The sequence below is a fragment of the Oreochromis niloticus genome, linkage group LG22, assembly GCF_001858045.2.
Source record: "Oreochromis niloticus isolate F11D_XX linkage group LG22, O_niloticus_UMD_NMBU, whole genome shotgun sequence".
NCBI lineage: Eukaryota > Metazoa > Chordata > Actinopteri > Cichliformes > Cichlidae > Oreochromis > Oreochromis niloticus.
The window spans coordinates 8,190,711-8,208,241 of NC_031985.2; the positions used below are offsets into that span (position 1 = coordinate 8,190,711).

The 17,531-nt window shown below is 39.7% G+C and overlaps 1 long non-coding RNA gene across 1 annotated transcript; it reads left to right on the plus strand.

The window, feature by feature from the left end:
* Nucleotides 1-2,998: 2,998 nt before the first annotated feature.
* On the plus strand, nt 2,999-3,452 carry LOC112843565 (uncharacterized). The gene is made up of 2 exons (XR_003216002.1): nt 2,999-3,324; nt 3,411-3,452. It is a non-coding gene; the product is annotated as an uncharacterized LOC112843565 (long non-coding RNA).
* Nucleotides 3,453-17,531: the final 14,079 nt, after the last annotated feature.

A 17,531-nucleotide genomic window follows, 5' to 3' on the forward strand; every position in this document is an offset into this window, starting at 1 on the left:
ATTATTTTTGTTAGAAATGTATGATTTAGGAAGTTGTGTTAAATAAGAACATTTAGTTTCCCATGCCACCAGATAGTTTAACATTATAATTAAGACGCTCTGAGGCCAAATCAAAGGTGTGTGCATTTTATTATGTATTTTCCTTATAGAAAGCAATTTCTCTTAAAGGGAATCATCTTCAGGAAGGCCTGTAGTTTTGCCTGTGAAACAGAGATCCCTGTCCTAAACACTGGGTTCAATGTGGTCTCACTTTCCATTATCCGTATTGCTCATGGTTTAACACTCTGTATTTTCATAAGATGAGTTCTATGTCTAGAAATTAAAGTATTTAATTTTTCTTTGTTTGTTTTTAGCATGATACATCAGTTTCCATCCCAAAAATCGAAAAACTCTAAGAGCACCTCTTTTGTTTTTCTTTTTAAAAAGTTTTAAATCATAGAGGGAGCTGTAAGACAGTTTTTGAGCGCTGCAGTACAGGTTGTGATCAGCTGATCTGGGCTACTGTTGCCCTGAAGTTTACTGCTCTTTGTAAACTGATTTCAACAACTGAATTCAACAAGATCTTTCACAAGCTGTCTTGGCTGATTTCCATCCTCTACACCAGCTGAACTTCATCAACAAACGTCTTGGGAATGCTCTGGGCTCCAGAGGTTTCAGTGGAGAAATACTTTAACTAGTGTTTCACTGAAAAAATATAAAATGAATGTGACATTGAATTAGGAAAATTGTTTTTATACATACTTTCTTGTTGTATAACTAAGGAATGTTTTTGTCATTAATTATTCAAATTAACTTTTCTTTTCACTCCAGACAGTTTTCAGTGAAACATTTGTTTTGGGTTATAATCATTCAAGATGAAATATTTCTGTATTATTCATTGTTGTGTTAATCATTCAGTAACCCGCTGAATGCTTTTGATGAATTAAATGTGTCTCCATAAGGATGGGATAAATAAACTCGCATTTTAATCAGTCAAAAGTTACAATACTAAAACAGGGCTCTACGTATACAGTCCCCTCAAGAAAACCTGACTTTTCTGGGGCTACTTACATTTTCTCCACCTTGAGAATAGGTAAATACAATCTCAACACCTCATAGTGAAACTCAAAGTGTTATTACAACAAAACTATTCATTGCAGTTCAGGATGGATAGACCATTTAAAAAACTGAACATGATTTAAAGAGAAACCGAATTTGAGAAAGGGGCAATTTGTTAATTAGACTCCAATGAAGCAGGACAGGATCACCTGGAGTCTACACACTGGTGGAGGTGAAGATGAAGATAAAGCAGGTGGAGGCTTGGATAAGGCTCTCTGAGTGACCAGACTCTCACCCACATGCTCGAGAGTCTGAAAGGCGAACTGACAGCAGGAGAAAACTGAGATTTGAACCACACAGACGCCGATAAGCTCACCAGTGAGAAAATTATTAGAATACAGTAATGTTGACAGAGTTTGACAGCATGGAGAAGCAGAAGGAAGAAAGAACCAACAATAAACCCAAATGCCAAACAATGCAGTCAGACAAGTGACTACAAATCTTCTTTTTCAATCTCACACGTAAGCATCATGAACAGGAAAAAAAAAATAAACCTGAACCCATCTATGTCTAAAAAAAAACAGAGGCAAATAAATACCTGCCTCAAATAACCACAAAGGGACTCTACCAGTTATCCTGCTTGGTAAGCAAAACTGGCATTTTGCCAAAACCTGCAGAGGAGGCGGAGCTCATGGGAGTTGGTTATGTGATACCATGAAAGCACAAAACAACAGGTGGCATTTTGGAGAAAGTTAAGGCAATAAGTTCCTAGTATTTGTAGATATACACATTATAATAAAGGGGGAAAGGGTGCTTTTGTTTCTACAGTGCAATAAAATTACATAACATATTTCATAAAAACCAAGAAGCAGTCCAACATTCAACACTCTACTGTTCAACTTCACTCTTTTTTCAATCAAAATGAAGATATTTCTGTAACTCCAGGCTTTTTTGGGGGGGGTTACATTCAGATAAGACCACATTTTTAGACTTTTTTATGTAATGTGCACTCTGTGTTTGTGTGTAAGAGAATTTTAATGTCAGGAAAATCAAAATCCTTAGTATCATATGTCGTTTACTGGATATAGCTGCGCTGGCCACATAATGCTCACAGGAGAAGACACCAGAAATAAATACACTGATAAAGACATCATCAAATGGAGTCCCAGAGTTTGCAGATTTTGTGTCTGTTGCTTTGCTTAAAAAGGGCATATGGCTTCTTATAACAGCAGGATCAAGAAAACTGAACTGAAACAAGACTGGATGACTATACTATGTATACAGTCCCCTGCTGCTGCCCCATTTGCTGGGGCAGCAGCAATCTTGTTACAGCCCGATCTTTAAATTTGAAAATCGCAAGTTCAGTGTGCTATAACCACACTGAAGGTAGGCCACAGAAAAAAAAATTCCCTGGCTTGCTGTCAAACAGATGTTGCCAGGCAGGTTTTTACAGAAGCACAAAGTGACAATGTGCTCACATATTACTGTGGCACCATTGATGAATAGTTTCTCTATTTTAATCTCTAATGGATGAGGGCTCTGGGATCTCATTGTGCCTTTCTGCTTTGCTCTGCTGGTCTCTCAGGTGTCCACGTAGTTCAACAGGTGGCAGGTTGGGAATATAATGACGAGACCAGGGATACTGGTTATCAACAGTACAGTTATGATGGAGAAGACTTCATATCTTTGGACTGAAGATTCTAACCTGGATTACTCCAAGGCTGCATGCAGGCTGTTGTCACCAAACATGAGTGGGATGGAGATAAATGCAGATGTGAATTTTGAAAAAACGTTTTTGTGAAAAGCAGATTATGTTTACAGTCACATGGATTTTGAAATATAGAAAATTCGACTTTTTCTTCCAACTGTACATACTGTAATTTGTTATAGACATGATGCAGAACCACAAACAAGTACTTGTGGAAATATTTTTTGCATTTCCCCAGTATTATCATGTAACAGTTGGTGAAATGTTAGTATTTGACCACTAGGCGGAGCTCTTGTAATGATAATGTAAATTAACACATTTTATTTTGTATGTTTTATTTTTGTGTTGAGCATGTTAACATTTTCCTATTTGCGTACCGGATTGGTGTAAAGTTAATTTGATACATGGAAAATAACCGGTTAATTTTGTAAGTATAAGGTAAGGGCAGAGGTCACTTCCTGTTTTGAGTAGTAAGGTGAGAGAAGCTGCTCATGGTGACGGTCTAGCCGTGTGAATGTTAAAGAAGAAATAAGTCCTAAGTTCCAATACACCGGTTTGTCTACTTGCAGGCCAAAGTGGTATGTTTGTTTATATTTTGTGAATTTTATACTGCAATATGTTTTAATGCTGAAATATAATTTTCTTGTACATTTGTATTCACCAGTTCTACGGTGTACCTGTGTACGTTAAAGAAGCACAGTAAACATCAGTGAAAAAGAACTCTCGTGTCTCTCGTGTATGTGTACAAGCCGGCATATATCATTAGGCACTACTTAAAATGACTTATGTTGTACTTAAAATTATTTTCAGTATAATTTGTGTCTCCTTTCCTGTTAAAGTGGATATGTTGCATTATTTAAAATTACTGACACATGATTTAAATTTACCTATATACCTATATTATTTATTAGTTTTACCCCCATATTCTACTGTACTTACCTTCAGGTGTTTGTAAGTTAATAGAATTAGGTATAATTAGAGGGGACTTAATCCCTCAGTCACAGGCCACATTACCACATTACCAAGTGTTCCCATGAGGTCTCATCGTTGTTTATGATCATAATCATTTTTGATTAATATTGTTTTTAATATTGTCACCAGCGTCTCAGAATTTTCAAGCAAATCAAATACTTTAGTAATTTTAAAGTGAGTATCATCAATATCTTTACAGCGGAAAAAGAGGAGTGTCTTCACTAACACTGTGTTTCTGTCTTCACAGCTCCTCACAACAAGGCAAACGGACGCTCCAGCCTGCATACCAATAATTAATGCATGCTGAGATACAAACTGTGTACACTTTTGTTAAACAACTTTCAAAGTTAATTTGTCAAACTGTTACATTTTATGTGTTTTTTGGTGGGGGTTACATTATCACAGCTCACACATCACAAACACAATATTCTAATATACTTCCCACCTTCATCTTTGAAGAACAAAACTGTAAATAGCCAGAGAGTCTGTGTTCACCTGTAACAAGTTATTCACAGGTGAGTGTTGACTCAGTGGAGATGTTTCCATCAGCTGCCTCTAGCTTTATTCCAGTTTTACTACATTTTTAAAAGTCTGTGAATGTTCTCAGTCATCCAGGTCATCGTAGTCAAAGGAGTTTGCAAAGAAAAGCGTCTGGACTTCTTTAAGTTGCTTGAAGACGTTTCACCTCTCATCCGAGAAGCTTCTTCAGTTCCAAGGTGTGAAAGCTTTCACACCTTGGCTCATGTGATTAGAGGATCACCAGGGGGTCACCAGGGGGTCCTTTGTCCCTCTTTGGGGGGATACTCCCACTGGGTTTAAATCTGGGACTCTCGGCCATTTGACCTTAGAACTGAAGAAGCTTCTCGGATGAGAGGTGAAACGTCTTCAAGCAACTCAAAGAAGTCCAGACGCTTTTCTTTGCAAACTCCTTTGACTACATTTTTAAAACATTATTCATTTGTTTGTATTGAACAATGACATCTACAGACTTTTTTAGATTTTAGACTTATTTTAAGCCCTTGTAATTTGATTATTGGACTTTGGGAGTCACTGTTTTCTAATGTGTAAGTGCAGTCTGGTTTTATAGTATTTTAACTGAAATGTTAAACTTGCTATGTGGATTTCTGATACTTCTCTTTTACTCTTTGACTTCCCAATAGGGATGCACCGATCCCGATACTGGTATCGGGTATCGGGGCCGATACTGTAAAATGTGTGCGTACTCGTACTCGTATGGACTTGAACGCCACATAAGGTGTTCACAGTTCACAGAAGAGAACGGCATGGAGAGATGCACGAGGTTAGCTGAACCAAAGTGAGAGTCTCGGCTAGTTTTACTGAGGTTAACTAGCACAAAAGAGTGTGTGACTAGAAAGCTGACCGTGTGAGAGCTTCGCAACAGAGTGTGGGTGAAGTGACTTTTTGTTTCAACGGTCGCACCACCGTCCGTGGAAAACTGTGTTTCCAGCCATGACCGCCGAGGCTAAAGGCTAGCCCGGACTGCTTGGCTGCGCCACGGAGGCAGCTGCTATGGACTGTCGGAGAGCTGGACAGTGACTGGCTAACGCGCTGTAGCAGAGACAGCATCGGGTCCGCAGGGAGTGGATTTAGTGTGGGACTAGTGAACGGCGACCTACCGAGCAACGGAACTGTAAGTCAGACTTTTGTGCTCTTACTGGGGAGAAGAGGATTTTTCTCCATCGTCCGGCGTGAGCAGCAAACAGGCCTGCAACAAGTGTGAATGTGAGTGTGTGTGGAGCCCATGTGTGAATATTGTATGTTTAGTGGATTTATATAACGTGTTTTGGAGTGTATATTAGTGAGTCACTTACCAAAAGGTGATAACATAAGTTGGGTTGTTGTTGGAGGAAATCTCCCAAATAGAAGGCTGCCAAAGTAAAACAGAGACACAGTGAGACAATATAATCAATCACATGTACATGGGGTGAGCGTCTCAAGAGACAGTCACACAGTACACTTCTTTATTGCAGGTTATATAGGCATGTAGGTTACTCAACAGGGCGGAGGCAGTCTCCGCCTGTTCCCAGAATATAGATTACAAATGTATATCTTGCTAAAACGTTCAGTTCATACTATACTAAACATCTGCTTTCCGTTCCTCTTTACACAGGAACTTGTCTTCACAGGCATATGATAAGCATAGGCAAAGCTTCATGTTTATCAGGGTGAATCGTCATTCAGAGTTTACACAATCACAAGCAAAGCATATTTGAATAATAAACAAAATCTTTTCACATTTCCCTCCTGTTGTTTAACTTTCACACTAGTTAAAACACCATTGATTTCTTGCAGTGCATTTTTAATCAGCACGTCATACATTGGTGTATCACAGCATTTCAGTGTCAGGTGGATCATCATCATCTTCGTCCATGGGCAGTGTCAGGTATGCCTGCACATGAACTGCAACAACTTTATTAATCATTGATTGTACACATGGCAAAATACAAGAAGTAAAACAACAGAGTAGGAGTAGAAGAACTCCTACAAAAACCAGTCCTTTTATTAAAAGAGATTTCCAGGAACCACTCAACAGCCGGGTAAGCCAATCTTCAGTGTTCGTGACATAGTCCTGTTGCTGAGCGTCCCTGAGTTGTTTCAGCGTGCGTAAGGCGTCGGTCATGTTGGAAGAGTGAACATTATCTGGAATGTATGTACAGCATGTGTTGTTAAAGAGTATACAGAGTCCTCCTTTTTCAGCCAGAATCATGTCCAGTGTGACTCGATGTTGCATCACAGTTATGCGCAGGGCATCAATCTCTTCATTTTGTTGATTGTTGATTTTGCATGAGGCATTCAGGAACAGTCCAAAGCGGTAATCCAAAGTTTCAATTCTTAACATGTTCTTTCCGGTGCCCACCCATGGAAACAGTGAGTGGAGGACCTTTTGTCCGGTGGTCCAAAGCTTAAATTCCTCTGGCACATCACTGCCATAGATGGGGTCATGTGGTTGTAGTGTGGAGACGTCTCGTCGTCGTCTTGTAGTCTGAGAGTCATTTACAGCTGACATCCTGAAGGTATGGTCTGAAATGAAGATTGGGGCACAGGTGCCCATCCATCCGGGTGGCAGTATGAAGTAGGCACGTTGTCCACACAGCCAGGCCATTCCCTGCACCCAGTAGGTGCCGTTGCTGGGCGCAGACGTGTTTACAGGTGCGCCCTCTCCGTTGGTTGCGGTTTGGTTACAGTTGGTGGTGTCGCCTAGGGGTCTGTTGCCTTTGTTTTGTCGGTAGCACATGGAGTGGTTCTTCCCTGGGGTTTGGTCCAAGAACACTGGGAAGTGAATGGACGTGTTCCGATTCGTCACGTTGAAGTTGATCCAGAAGAGCTGGTCACACGTTCCGTTGTCAAGTCCAGCGTTTTCGACGATGATTACCTCGTATCGGGGTGGTCCCTGAAAGATACTAAGAAAGTTAAGCGCATAGATGATAGAGCTTGTCTCATCAATGATGATTTTCTTATGTTGATAGCCAATGCCCGCGAAGCTGGCAGCGCACTTGGCTTGTGTTTTATTCATGTAGTTTCCATAAAAAGTGGGATGTGTTGAAGTGCATGGCATGTGGGAGCAGACGTAACATGCAGTGTTATTAGGCTCTCCCTTAGTCCTGTCATGTACGTAGCGGTACCATGCGTTATTCATCCATGGGTGAATGTGGTCTTGTGTCATGTCACGGAGGTGTGAATTGTCATGCGTCCATCTCGTCCGTAGATGGTGCTGTTCGTTTTCTGTACCATCCTCTAGAAACATGAGGAGTCCTGCTGAGAGTAGGAGGACAGCCACGAGGACAACAGGAGTCTTCATGGCGACCAAACACACCTAGGTCCTCAGGTGAGTAGACTACTGGCAAGAAGCAGAGGGCGGGATATACCCGATCAGCCCTCCCTTCACCAGTTAGATCACCTGAAGGTAGGGGTGCTGGCGCCTATGAGTCTGGGCTGTCACTCACTTTCTTGCAGTGGCTTTGGTGAATCCAAGATGGTCTCTCTGCTATCTTACAGGCAGTTGGTGTGGTGATAAGCACTTGGTATGGGCCTTCCCAACGGGGCGAGCTCCAATTCTTTCTATGGAGAACTCGAATCAGGACCCAATCACCTGGCTTCAACCTGCAAGATACTGGAGAAGATTCAGAAGGCAGTTTATTGTTCAAAACAATATCTTTGTTTTCTAGTAGCTTCGACATCCATTCTGCTAGTGTAGTTTCTCTGATTGATTTATCTAAAGGTTCACTTGTGATTGGCAGTAGAAATGGTCTGCCATGAATGATTTCAAAAGGTGTAAGTTTTTGTGAACCTTGTGTTAATCTCATCCACATTTTTACTAGGCCTATGCACTCTGGCCACGGCCTTCCTGTTTCTTCCATACATTTTCTAAGCCTCTGTTTTATTGTGCCGTTTGTCCTTTCTACTAGGCCGGCACTTTGAGGATGATAAGCACAGTGATATTTGATGCTGAATCCTAGTGCTTCAGAGACTTTGCTGATTACCTCATTGACAAAGTGTGTCCCATTATCTGATCTTATCAGAGTGGGGATGCCATATGTTGGAATAAAATGGTTACATAAGCATTTTGCTACTGAAATGGCATCTGCTTTCTTTACTGGATAGATTTCTGGCCATTTTGAGAATACGTCTATGATCACTAGAGCGTATTTTGAGCCTTGGCATTCATTTAGTTCAATAAAATCCATGTGGATTGTGTGGAAAGGATGAGGTGTTGTGGGAAAATGACCTCTTTTTGGTCGAAGATTCCCTTGTACATTGTGTTTTTGACAAATCATGCATGTTCTGACAAATTCTTTTGCTGAAGTTTCGAAATTTAGAGTGTAAAAGTGTTTTGGAGATTATATCTCCTATCCCTCCTGTTGACGCATGGAGAGTAACTCCATGTGTCACTAAGGCTGCTGTTTTGTGTAGAGATTTTGGAAGTATTGGTTTTCCTTCACAAATCATCAAGTCATCTCTTAGTTGCGCTCCGCATTTCAGCCATTTCCTTTGCTCAGCTGTGGGAGCTGCTTTTTGTTCATCCTTTGTCAGTAAAATTGTTTCCCTTTGTAATTTCATAGTCATTCTTCTGATGTGCTGCACACTTGCAAACTGCTAAATGTCGCATCACATGAGGAGTTTCCTCCCATGTAAATTACTTGTGTTGCATCAATCAAGCAGAAAGCATCTCACAATTTATTGTATTACCAACTAAATTTATTGTCTGGTCACTGCTTGGTCATACCAGACTCTCTCTGTGTCTTTATTTTTCCTTCTCTGTTTTCACAAACGTTTCACCTATTGTCCTGCAAGCTGGAGAGTTAAATGTCAGCAGTTGATAACAAAACTATTAAGTTTTTCCTGTTTTAACACCAATGTGAGATATAGAGGCGCACATATAGTGTGTGCTCTAGTGTAAGCTGCTCTTCATTGTATGTATGTGTGTTAGTACGCTTGCATGCAGGGCCTCTGGGCCTGTCTCACCCAAAAGGGCATTTTCTTAACAGTTGTGAGATTATTATGCTGTCATATATTACATTATACCTGTAATCAAAATGAGTGAATCATGATACTGCTGAAGGCCACATCATACTTCTTGTGTAATCAGTATGTAGTTTTAGTTTGCATCACACTTCTTAGTTAAAAGAATGTGAAAATCATTAGATTTATTAGATAGGTTTGTATTATCCTATACTGCTGATTCACTGTGAGTTACACTGTTTCATGACATTTCATACCGCTGAGTTAAAAAGAGTATTGTGTTCAGAGAGCAGAGGCCTGTCTTTTTTTTTTTTTGTGATAGTAAAGAGCCACGGGAGCGTCACCCCCACCCTTGGTGGAAGCAGAAAAACAGGGAGCCAAGGTCATAACTCAGGCTCACAAAGAGTCAGAAAGAATGTGAATACTTAGTTTTGTGGCTGTGGCGCATTCTGTATGGCTTCTTTTCTTTGTTTAGTAGCTTTCTGCCTTCACCTGAGGGTGTGCCCTAAGCATGTGACTTCAGGTCTCCATAATTGGGAGTTTATTTAAAGATAAATAAGATGATTTCATATATTGCTCGCAGATCATGCACTAGACGATATGTTGCAGTATTAGCCTGCTTCAACACTTAAACAAAACATCACTCTTTGTTTTATTATTATTATTATTATTATTATCCTGTCTCAAAACAGAAAATGAAATTGTAGTTGTTCTTGACTGAGAAACACAAAACCTCTCTTTTTTTCTTCTTTTTTTTCAAAACAAGAAACTAAGTTTTAATCTCTCAGCCTTGTCACATAAAACAAAACAGATAACCCAGCTCTCAGCTGGCTCTGGACTTATCATCATCAAGGACACAAAAAGAAAAAGAAAAAGCTGCTGCCAGAAACAGAGCAGAAGTGTGAGGAAAAAAACTGAGCTCACAGACAGCTGCATGTGTGACCTTTAATATGCAGCTTCTGCTCTAAAAAACAAATAAAAATAAAAAAATGTGTAACTTGCTCATCAGCTTGGTAGTGTCCACATATTTAATTCATTTTATTCAGCTTCTCAAACCTGTAGCTTTAGCTGTTGTATACAGGGTTTGGCTCATTAGTTGTTAGTATAGGTTTGCTCTTCATCTCAACAAAGTCTCATCTAAGATGACAGGTTTACAAGCAGGTCAAGTGTCTCTATGCACCTGATTAGTGTAGTTATTTCCTTATTTTCTTCATCTCCTATATCATTGTACTGAGTTTGAGCAAACCTTAAGCTTGAATCAGACTACTTTTAACAATCTTCCACCTCGCATCATAACTGACTGAGGTGCCTCTTCCTATTAATAGTATGTCATTATTAATGTTATCATTGTATTGTTTTTCCTTTTTTATAACAGCAATAGTATATCACAATACACTACTTTACTACTAATATACAATAGTATATTAGTTTATATTTTATTATGTATCCATCACGGGTCTGTGTGAACCTGCAGCTTCACACCTTCCCAAGCTGGAGACATTTTCCTTGGCTGAACAATGACACAGCCTTAATATACCTTATGCATCTCTCTTTTTTATTTGATATATTTTGTGTGAATTATCTGGTTTCACGCATTCTATTCATTCAGCTTGGTTGTCTTCCCAATTTTGTTTCATTGCTTTAATTTAAGTTAACCTTAATTTAACCTTTTGTTTATTCCACTTCATTCCTCTTTCCATGCTTTAAAATATTACAACTCTTGTGTATGCTTTGATTTCTTTTTAGCTTCCTTTTCAGTATTTATTTCTGCTTGGAGGGTTTCTTATAATTTAGTTAATGCATTTTCCCTCCCACGTGGGACATTTAGTTTTCTTTGGATTTCTCCATCTATATGCACTAATTTGTCCGGCGCCTGGACATTTCTTTTCTAGCCACTGCTCGTCAGCAGTGAGTTTTGTTGCTCTATTTCCCATTTTCTTATTTGTTTTATATGTTTATTTCTACTTATTTTATTTCTTTCTTTATGTATTTAGCGCTTAGTAATACACACACACACCTGCGGCGCTTTCACTGGCACGAGAACAGAGAGAGGTGGCTGACACGCCCTTCTACTTTTGAGCTATTCTCAAAAGCGGTGTCGACTTTACGTGATAAAACACGACCTTCCTCTCAGTTCACCAGTACTTCAGCAACCAACAGTAAACAAATCAGTGGAATAGTTCAGCCTCCTTATTGTGCTGTAGAAATCAACTTATTCCACCAAAAAAGACAATAAAAGACAGACAGTTTTAACGCGCGTTCACGCTACCAGCCTCTTAAGGCGAGCGTAGTGCTTCCAGCCACTGTGGGCGAGCTAGGCCTATTTTACCCTTTCGGGGAGCTACCAATCACTTATGACGAGCTCAATATTTATTTTAGTGCTTCCAACCCTCTGCGGGCAAGCTGACTACCAGTCCTCAAGACGAGCTTAATGCTTCCAGTCTGTCTTGGACGAGTCTTAAGTTTCGTTTTCGTTTTTGCGCAAACCTTTATTATCTCAAAGTAGTCTGTCTTACCTTGGCGCTGGTTTCTTCAGATGCACCTGATCAGCCCCCGACGGTGCGGACCACTTGTAAAACGTTGACCAAGACCCGAATTCACGCTCTTGGGTTTTATCACACACCTAGTGCGTGAGCTGCCGGCAGACTTCAACGTGGGCTTCTCGCACCGACGGGACCTGGTGAGGCGCCTTCTGTGAGAGCTGCTTTAAATAGGCCGTCCCATCCGGCTTCGAAGGACCAAGAAATGTTAAGGGAAAATCTCCCAAATAGAAGGCTGCCAAAGTAAAACAGAGACACAGTGAGACAATATAATCAATCACATGTACATGGGGTGAGCGTCTCAAGAGACAGTCACACAGTACACTTCTTTATTGCAGGTTATATAGGCATGTAGGTTACTCAACAGGGCGGAGGCAGTCTCCGCCTGTTCCCAGAATATAGATTACAAATGTATATCTTGCTAAAGAACATAGATTGCTTAACAGACAAATGCATATCTTGCTAAAACGTTCAGTTCATACTATACTAAACATCTGCTTTCCGTTCCTCTTTACACAGGAACTTGTCTTCACAGGCATATGATAAGCATAGGCAAAGCTTCATGTTTATCAGGGTGAATCGTCATTCAGAGTTTACACAATCACAAGCAAAGCATATTTGAATAATAAACAAAATCTTTTCACAGTTGTTTAATATAATTTGAAAGGGAATTATTTCATTTATACAGTGTATTTCATTTGGTTAAGGAATTGGAATATCAATATCATAAAAAAGGGATGTGTTGTACAGTATTTGTCTCTGCCCTTACGTTCAGTAAATGTTTCGTTTGGGTTAAAGAGTTGTGTGGGGTCGTTTCTTTACTACCGGTTAAGTTTAACTTGTGTGTGGCAGAAGTATCGGTTTTTGTACTCAGTATCGGCAAGTACTCAGATCCAAGTATCGGTATCGGATCGGTTTGAAAAAATTGGTATCGTTGCATCCCTACTTTTATTATATTTTTCAAATTTCATCTTGTTCTAATATGATGCATAATCAGCTGATGAAAATAGATGTCATGAACAGAAACACACTAAATGTGTGAGGGTGAATGAAACCTGTAACAAACACATGCCACCCAACAATTTTCATTTCAGTGAATCCTCAGCCTCAGTGTGTGTTTTTCCATGTTACCACCAGAGGGCAACACAAATCGACATCTCTGCCATAACGAAAGTCCCAACAGAGGAAACAGGCTGTCAGTGTGTTTCCACACCTCTGGCTTTTCAGAGGGTTTATTTTTTTTTAAGGAAAACATTCAATTTGGCACTGAGATTAGTCTTTTATTGTTTTTTTCTGTTTTATTCTAGGGGAGTTATACCTATCAGAGGAAAGGTAGCTTCAGTCTTGTTGTTGTCAGAATAATGATCCAGTAAAATAATAAGTAATAATAATAAGTAGATGTTCATCTATATTTGCTGATATATTTAGATTTAAAACTGGGGAAAGTAAATTATTTAAGTTAACATGATTTCATATAAGTTGGAAAACTGTCTCAATGAAACACAGACAATCAGGTTTTCTTAGTGAAAGAGCACAGATGTAGTTTTTTTGTTGCTTTGTTTTTTCCTATTGATTTGCATCAATCTGATGAGTTTATGTGCTGATAAACATCTTAATCAGTCCAGCAGCTAAATACTTCCATTCCACAATTTTATACATTTTACATTTTGTGAGGATTTACTAAATGATTTTGTGAATAATTACTGTATTTGCAAAATGTGTGATTTGAGATAAAAATCGGAAGTTTCACATCCGATTGGTTCCAACTTCTCTTCTCTATGCAGGTTGTACTCACACACTCGTAGTACTGGTATTAGTTTTAGGGCTATTTTAGTCAAATCCAAAGTGCAGTTCAAACACTAAAAAACAATACGTGTTTTTTTCATAGTTGGAGAAACACAGGAAAGACAGATGTCAGACGCACTCCCAGACAGACAGACATTTGAATCAATCAATATCCTTGTCACTGAGTAAAGTCTACTTCAAGTTCACACGTTCTCAGGGGCGTCTGCAGCCGGCTGCTCATTTTGTCCAGGGGAACTCCACTGACCCCTGAGCTGCTGCTGGGGATTGTCCTGATGCAAATCAGGAGGGAGAACCAATTCATCGCAGCACAATTCGATTAGACATCTGCATATTGAGCATCTGCACCCCTCGAAAATCTGCCAATACCTACCCTCCTCCCCCTCGCTGGCCCCCCATGAGGGTAGCCCCCACGACCCCGGGGCCAGCCTGTGTCCCTGCTCACCAACCACCTCCCCTTGTCTCCCTCTCTTGTCCCCTCCTGACCCTGTCAGGCCCGACTACAATACCTGACCCCGCCCCAGAGACGGCACAAGTGGAGTTCAAGGTAAATGTCCCTTTCTCTGCGTCCGTCTGCGGCCTGCCCTGTGTGGCCTCTGTCCGGCCGTTGTCCGATAATCACATGCACCGCGCTTTTTTTTTCATACTTTCTCACACACGCACACACACACACAGACACACAGATTCTTTTAGAAGACATGACTTCATGACATGAAGGCTTTCCTTTCTCTGAAGCTTTTCCATTGTGATCATTTCTGGCTGCTGGCTCTTATTCAGACATTTCTGCTGCTCTTTTTCTTTTTTTTTATTGATTCATCAGCCTCTTTCAATGCTGAGAGAAAAAAAGAGTGAGGATGTCAAGAAGTTTAAAGCAACTAAGAACTGAGCCTTACCACACACAACGCAAAGTTAAGATGTGATCTCAATACCTTCAAATCTATTAGACATTAAATTATAATTTTAAGCTTTTAAAGAATAGCAGACTGTGTCTATATTTTAAGGTGTCCACCCTGATGATAAATGACTTTTGACTACTGACATATGAAATAATGTCTGTGGCCAACATGACAAGGATCAATTTAAAATTAATTTCCTTGATATTTAACAGGGATGTTTAGGTTTAGGTCTTTTGAATTTTTGACTGATGAAAGTTTTCTTCCATCTTTGAGTCATTTATTCTGCAGTGCTGTAGGATGCTGTTGTTGTAGAGGGGAGGTACAGCTGTATGGTGTGAGCCATGTGCAGCAGACAGTTGTTCAGTTCAGATATTCCTTCCCCTCCTTTGTGTCTCTGATATGGAAGCTGGGGTCAAGGCTGACCTGTATGTATGTCTTGTGATTTTCACTTTACATTTTAAAACTGAAGCTGGAACTTGACACCACAGTGGGTGACTCTTATGTAACCTACCAGAGACAGACAAATGTTTGCAGGTGCATCGTAACTCTCCCAGCAACCACAGCAGTCTCTGTGGGTATATAAGATAAAGTCTTTATTAACTCCGTCTATCAGCCAATCCAAACAGACAGAGACATCTGAGAGGACTGATGGTGTTTAAAAATATATTTAAGGTAATGATACTAAATTTACCTTTTGCCTCCACCAGAATCAGGACAGTAGAGTTATTTTCTTTGTATCTGTGCAAAATTAGTTTTTATTTCTTTGACTGTTCATTAGGTCTCAGACTTGTTAAGCTTTGATCAATACAAAGACTCAAAGGAGAGGACAACTTCAGTCTTTCTTCTTAAAAAATGGAAGTAAAGGTTGAATAAGCTCAGAAACTTGTGTAATTTATTTTTTACAAATAAGAAATGTAGTGTGAAACATTTATGCTGATGACAGCGCTCCAAGTCAGCAGAGAGGAACTCCACAGCCAGCAACAAATCAGAACAGCAAAGTCACTCTGAAAATGTGTGTTTAGTTTTGGTCATAGAAGTATTAAACACCACTAATGAAACAAACACTTGAATTTATCGTGCAGAATTCAAAGTTAAATGAATTGAATACAGATCCCAATGGATATTTAAAGACACTGGTATCACCATATAAAGTATAACAATGTATTTTATTTTTTAAAATAACTGAATATTAATGACTTTCTGCTACTTTCACACTTTGCACATCCATCCAGCAGATGGATTGGAATGATTGGCGAACTGGTTTTAGGACGTTAGCTGTTAGAGACATCACTGCTGCTGTTTTTTAACCTACTGTAATTATCTTTATAAATGATTTATTCCTTAATCAATTAATGTGTCCCTGTGACTGATGGGGTTTTGAAGACTCAGGACTCGTTAGGACCAAAGAGCAGGCATGGACTTGTTTCATCCACCTGTACTTCAGTGAAATTTCTCCAAACATTTATTGTAGGGATTATGGAAGTTTAGGCTGTAGGAAAAACAAGAATGAAGAGGTCATGTAGCATGAATACATCCATCACTAAACTATAAACACATGAGCCAGGTTTGTACGTGTGCGTCATTGCTTGTCTGTTGGTATGTGCGCCTCAGATGACTTTGAACCTCCTCTTTCTTATTCTTGGCAGGAAGTGAGCGTCAGCAGCTCTTGGTTGTAAAACTGCTTTTGGTCGCACTCCCAGAGCGAACTGGCAGGACAGAGGACAGAGAATCTCTGTGTCACCTCGCTGTGGCACGGGATGTGAGGAGATCGCCGGGAATGTCAATAATCGCTCAAACCGAGGACGAGCTGCTGCCTGCTCTCAGTGCAACACAACGACCCGAATATCAATGTGAGAGAAATTAAAACATAACATTTCAAAATAAGTTGATAAATCCTGTAGAGGTGAATCACATGCCCCAGATTTATTCATATGTGACACAAGAGGAAGATCCACCAGAGATCCGCATTCATATTTAAGGGTTGATGGCGCCATTGCATTCTTTCTTAACCTTCAATGTACTCTCACAGTCAATGTGTTTGCATTCCTTTATTGATTTTGTGATATGATAAATATTGACTTTTTTCATATTGATAAACATGAAAAATGGTGTTACAATCATGTAACCACTATGCTCATCCATGTATCCAACCAGGGTCATGGTTGGACTAGACGAGCTGACACTGGGTAAACGGTGGTGTAAACCCTGGACAGGTCACCAGTTTGTCACTGGATTAACAGAGACCTGCAGCAAGTTTAGGAAAACAGAAAACCTAAAATGGATGTGAACTGTAGGAGGAAGTGAAAGCATACAAGAACGTGCCATCTCTCCACCGACCAGCATGTTCAAATCAGTATCTGCTGTCCTTCCCTAACTGAACACTCTGTATTTATGTTGCTCCACTCACTGTGGAGCTTTTTAACACATTAAGGTTGATTCTGAGACTGTGACTGAGTCTATCTGCACATATTTACTCCCCTGGGCATGCAGCTATAAATGGAGCAAACCCATATGGTGACTACACAGTATACCTCTTTCCTCGCCTCATATACAGATTAGAGATGGCACGATACCACTTTTTGATGTCCGATACCGATACCGATATCATAAATTTGGATATCTGCCGATACCGATATGAATCCGATATAGTGTGTTTTTTAATCAATAAAACTGTTTTTTTTTAATATCTTGCTGCATTTTGTATAAGTTCATCCTCAAGTTTAAATAAACAACAACACTAAAGCTATTCTGTTATACCTGTATGTAAAAAATACACTGCACCCAAAATATTTCATAGTTCAGCAACACTGATCAATCTAATAAACTTAAACCTGCTCCATCCTTCCTATTCTGGTATTTTAAAGAGTACTTAGCAGAAATATTAAGCAACCTAACTAATAGGGTTGCAAACTCCCAGCAAAAAAAATAGGGAACCACCCCCCACCCTCCACCTCATGATGCTTAATCGATGTAATCAACTTTAATTTGATGCAGTGTGGAAAAAAAATGCACAGAATTAAATTATTTTTCAAGAATAATTAAATAGATTCAACATCTTTCTTCAACAGAACTGCAGACTGCACAGATGGTATC